Genomic DNA, 6,176 nt, shown 5'->3' on the forward strand with positions numbered 1-6,176 from the left:
ATCATCAGATGTCGAAAACCTTTGATTTAAATATTCATTTATGGTGTGCCTTTTCAAAAGAATGCAATGTTTACAAAACGTATCATATAGAGGTCAAATACCTCGCAATGAAATCAATGAATGACGTGTTCGTCCATATGGATTTGGAGCGATCGTCACAGTTGGTATCAGAGCGTTGGTCCTAGCGAATTAGGTCTTGCATGAATGTGTCTAACTGATAGTTGTTAAGATGCATTAGTAAGTCTGGACTTCGACCGTGTCTGCAAGTTAAAAGTTTTGCTTATCATTTCTTGTCGAAAATTACATGCTTATTATTCTTAAGTCTAGACACGTTTTCCTGCATTTATTGCATAAATAGTGTATAGACAAAAATTCATATCTTAGCGTATCTGTTACTGTAAACTTTTCCTGATATCTTCCGAAAATTTCTCCGTGATTTATGGAATTTGGTATTATATATACATATGTAAATTATGTATTGAAGAATACCAAACTAAATTCTATAATCTAATTCATATCAAAAATCATCTCCCTATTTATACAAGATGGATCTCGTATCTAGTTCAAACTCTGACAGCTATTCCGATATGGATATTCACCTGAATTCCGAAGACAGTGTAACCGGAATGGATCAACCAATTAGCCATCATCTATTCTGGATGAATTGGGGATGGGTTCGTAGCCTACTTAATCATTGGACACAAGAAGAAGGTGATCCCTTCCATCCACCACATTGCCCTCTTGGCGAAGAACCTGAAGCACTTACTGGCGAACCTGTTCGAGACACCATTTTCTCTCTCATTTCCAGAGTATCTCGTCACGATAATATACTATCTCAAATTCTGGATCTTATTCATCCGCTCGTCCGAACCGCCAATCATCCCGGTGTAGTAGAAGAAGTCAACGAGCTTCGTGCTCGGGTAGTGGCTTTGGAGAATATGGTGCAAAGGTTACAAACACCAGCAGCATCACCGGCATCAACAGTACCACCGACAACAACACCAACAGTACCATTACCACCACCAACAACATCCGCATCGCAAACCTCAACTTCACAATCTGTTCCACGAGCATCAACGTCATACGCACCGTAGTTACCAAGAAATACCAGCAACAATAACCGATGAAGTATTAACTCATTTCCCCTGAAGAAATTTTATGTATATTTAATATATATGAATTTTGAAATCAAAATAAATATTTTCGTACTAAGCTATTACATGTGAATCTTAACTGGTAGGTACTACTCGGTTAGTTCATATTACTAATATGCAATGATGTACATCCTTCATTAACGGCTTAATCATCGATAACTACAATCTCTGTTTCAATTCAATGAATTTCATTTCATAATAAACCAAGTGTATTATTCAATAACATGGTTGATTTTACACTTTCATCTTCGATGCACTCGAAACTTTCTAGAAAACATCATTTGCACCTTGCGAAGTTTGCAAGAATTCCACGAATATCAACACCCTTCACCAAGGAATATCAATAAGAATAAATAATGAAGTATTGATTTTATTAGTGAAATACTCCGTAAAGATTATTAAATCTTTAATGTTTTAGAGATTATTCATTTTTAATTCAAGTCAAAAATCAAATGAGCTTAATATGATATTAACTCATTAAATCTGTATTACATCTGAAGAAATATACATACATATATTTTCATAAAGACTGTAATGAAAATTCTTTTGTACAAAATATTAATTGTGAAATCTTTAACGGGTAGGTAATACTCGGGAATATATAAGTTCACAATTAATATGTTACACTGTACATTCTTCAACTTTGATTCAAAAATTATTAATTATGCTCACAGCGATATACAATCGTTTTCATACAAATTCAATTACATATTCTGATATTGACGGATCAGAATCCAAGTCAAGATTTAACGGGTGACATCATTCTTAGATCTCTACATCTTTCAAAGCTATACTTTGACTTCAAAAATGTGAAAGATCCTTTAGCATTGTTATTACTGAAAATAACCTTGCAATTTCTTTTCAAAATATCCAGTATTATCAACCGTTCAACCAGTCAACGATGACCTTTCAGACTTGTAACTTTGGCATATACGTTTTTGTTATCAGGGAATCTTTCATGTTCCACCACATTAGCAGTAAATTTACCAACAACTTCATTGATCTTTGACCTTCCGAAAAATCCTTACACTCATTGAAACCGTATCATGTACTCATCCACATCTTGTAACGACAATTGACATACCAACTATCGGAAATTAGCAATCAGTATTTTGAAATCTTGTAGCACGTCTACGCCAACAATTATATGTTTACATATAACGTCTACCTCCTGGACTTACATACTTCGAATGTGAAGTTTTCGAAAAACACCCCAAACTACGAAACTAGTTCTCCGAATTTTGGAAAAATGTTGATGAAGCAGCAAAAACTGTAAACGACCTTAACAGTTAAAAGTTTGATGATAAAGAATAGTATGGTGGTAAAGCTGAGAAAAAGAGAAGGTTTGGAACAAGAAAACAGATTGAGCAGACCATGAAGGAGGCTGTGGACAAATCACAAAGACGAAATCTACCTTCAAAGAATCCAAATGATTCAGTGTCTGCTGAAACCATTAGTAAGAACCTTACTTCTTATTCTAAACCTTCGCAGACAGATTTTCCGCATCATCCTCTGATATTAGAAATTCTAAGATATCATCGTATCTTCCATTATAAATATCCTCCATATTTCTGAAGATATTTTCATAACTATTCTTATCTGAAATCATTTATCTCTTCACATTATCTTTGTTACATCATAAAAGAAACTATTTTAGTTTCTAAAATCTGAAAAATTCGAAAAATGGATATTTTGAAGTAATGTTGGGAACTGAAGCATGAATTAGTATAATATAATGACACTTGATCAACGTGATTATATTACAGTAAGTCATGTTGAGTTTCTAATGGAACGTGACAAAGGTTCACAGATCACACCCTCATCATAAACCATGTTACATAACTCTTTCATTCTATATAATCTCCAAATATATCAAGAAAATATATTTCTTAATGATTCGGTCTTTTTCGGATATTCTGGTAATTTGACAAGTCAGATTGTGCCATTACCGTTTCTTTCTTAGAACATTAATTATGTTTATTCTGAAATTCATACCTACGAATTCTGGACCATTATTCGCTTGACTTAAGGTCGGGAAGAGAAAACGAAAGCATGAAGCTCCGAAATATAATGGAGAATATAAAGCCCGATAACAACCCCGAAATTACAAACCGTGTATATCAATGCGTATAGCAATATAAAGACACGGGAGAATGAAAAACACTATAACCCCAAGGTAATAGTAGAAGAAAATAACTTCCTCTGGTGGTAGATGAAAAAGAAGAATGAAGGATACGATAGCCAGGAAAATATCAAGAATCAGAACTGGATTAAGCATTTTCACAATCTATTGGGATGTATGAAATAATAAAGAAGATTATAGGAGTGTTGAAAATAAATGAAACGGAAGAGGTCAATTTATAGCAAAATATCGGACGCAGCAATAGAGGCAGGTTACGCATTTAATCAAAGAAAATCCTAATTTCCGCAAATTCCGAAAAATCAAATCTTATTAAAATTATGAAGATTTTATATTCCTTAAAATCCGGAAATCAATCGTTACTACATCAAGAGATAAGACGCATCTCTATTCTCCATTTCACTTGATTACGATAACTTCTCTCATACGCTTCGAGTAATTGGATTATTGTATCCATATTATTCAAACATAGATAAAACTCTATTATCAACTCATATTCGTCATTAAAATATTTTTATTGTTAGCCATGACGACCTCACTCAAATTTCGGGACGAAATTTCTTTAACGGGTAGGTACTGTGATGACCCGGAAATTTCTGACCAAATTTAAACTTAATCTTTGTATGATTAACATTTTCGACACGATAAGCAAAGTCTGTAAAACTGAATCTCAAAATTTTTGAACTACTTTTATATATTTAAATACCTTTCGGTTGTTTTAGACGATTCGCGAATAATTATATGTAAATAGATACATATATACTATAACTTAAAAAGGTAACAATGTATTAATTATTTTATACCGTACATTAAACTTATTGGTTTAAATATCTATTTGAATATATATGATAAGTTGAAATATTTATTATTAAAATTTATTTATAAATAACTTCCAATGTGTATTTAAAAACTGATTTATATATAAAAAGATATATACATATATATAATTTCAAGTTATTTAGTAAACGATAGTAACATTTTCAAATTGCTACAGTACCCAAAATGCTACAGTGTTTTTGAAAATCATTATTTGCTACAGTGAAATTGACTTTGCTACAGTGAATTGCTACAGTAAAAATTGACTTGCTACAGTAACTTTGCTACAGTGGTATATTTTATGGATGATTTAAGACTATATTTTGACAAAGGTACGATTCACGAAACGCAAAGTACACGATATAAAATAGTACGCAAGGACGTCTGAAAATCCGGAACCGGGACCCGAGTCAAGAAGAAACGCCCGACGCAACGGACCAAAAATATCTAGTCTACTATGCACAAGAATAAAATATAATATATAAATAATTATATTAATTATTTATATATTTATATTTATTTTATATTATGTCGACAAGCTAGGAGCCAAAACAATGTGAGCTGTCCCTGGTCCTCATGCGAGTCGCATGGCCAGAAGGCCATTTCCATGCGAGTCGCATGACTCCAGATTTCAGGCCAGGTTCTATAAATTGCAGTTTTTGGCTCGAGATAATCACACACATACACAAATATAGATATACTCCGTAATATTATTTATTATTATTATTATTATTATTATTATTATTATTATTATTATTATTATTATTATTAATAAGATTATTATTAATCTTATTATTTTTATTATTAATGTTATTATTTTTGCGATACAAAAATAATAATGTACATAAAATATTACGACGGAGTGCTGTCCATGTAATTTTCAAAACGTGTTTCCAAGCGAGCTAGAGCTAAGGAAAATATGGGTTATTGCCAAGGAAATTATGGGTAATGTTCGAGGGTATTTTTGTGAATCAAACCTCGTGTTTATCATCTCCGATGCGTCTACGTGCTTTTCTACAATATTGTATATCAATATTAAATAGTGAGTTTCATATGATCCCTTTTACTCAATATATTTTTGGGCTGAGAATACATGCAACTGTTTATAAATACTGAAAATACCAGATTTATATACGTGAGTTTCATAAGATCCCTTTTACCCTTTACATTTTTGGGCTGAGAATACATGCAAATGCTTTAATAACTGTTTTACAATAATTATAAAGTGTGAGTTTCATATGATCCCTTTTACTCAATATATTTTTGGACTGAGAATATATGCACTTTATTTTAAACGCAATGGATACAAGTACATACTAAATTCTACACTGAGTTTGAACCTAAAATCCCTTAGCTTTGGTAACTAGTAACTGCCAGTTATAAGAACTGGTGGGCGCGAGTAGTAGTATATGGATCCATAGGGCTTGATATCCCCGTCCGAGCTAGAGCACTAGCCTTTTAACGGACGTATGCTATTTGAGAAGCGTACACGTTGGTTTGCGTGTATTATTAAGATGATTATACAAAGGGTACAAATTATATATACGTTAAGTTTAGTTACCAGGGTGCTCAATTTCGTAGAATATTTTGATAAACGTTTCTGGATGAAACAACTGAAATCTTGTGATCCACCTTTATATGCAGATTATACGAAACATTAAAACTATGAACTCACCAACCTTTGTGTTGACACTTTTTAGCATGTTTATTCTCAGGTTTCCTAGAAGTCTTCCGCTGTTTACTTAGATGTTAGACAAGCTATGTGCATGGAGTCTTACATGACATATTTTTCAAGGAAACGTTGCATTCACCAAATCATCACCATGTATCTTATTTTGACTGCATTGTCAACGGAAGTACTGTTGTAAACTATTATTTATAGTGATTGTCTATATGTAGAAATCATCAGATGTCGAAAACCTTTGATTTAAATATTCATTTATGGTGTGCCTTTTCAAAAGAATGCAATGTTTACAAAACGTATCATATAGAGGTCAAATACCTCGCAATGAAATCAATGAATGACGTGTTCGTCCATATGGATTTGGAGCGATCGTCACACGTAT

This window comes from Rutidosis leptorrhynchoides, chromosome 2 (genome assembly GCF_046630445.1).
Source record: "Rutidosis leptorrhynchoides isolate AG116_Rl617_1_P2 chromosome 2, CSIRO_AGI_Rlap_v1, whole genome shotgun sequence".
NCBI lineage: Eukaryota > Viridiplantae > Streptophyta > Magnoliopsida > Asterales > Asteraceae > Rutidosis > Rutidosis leptorrhynchoides.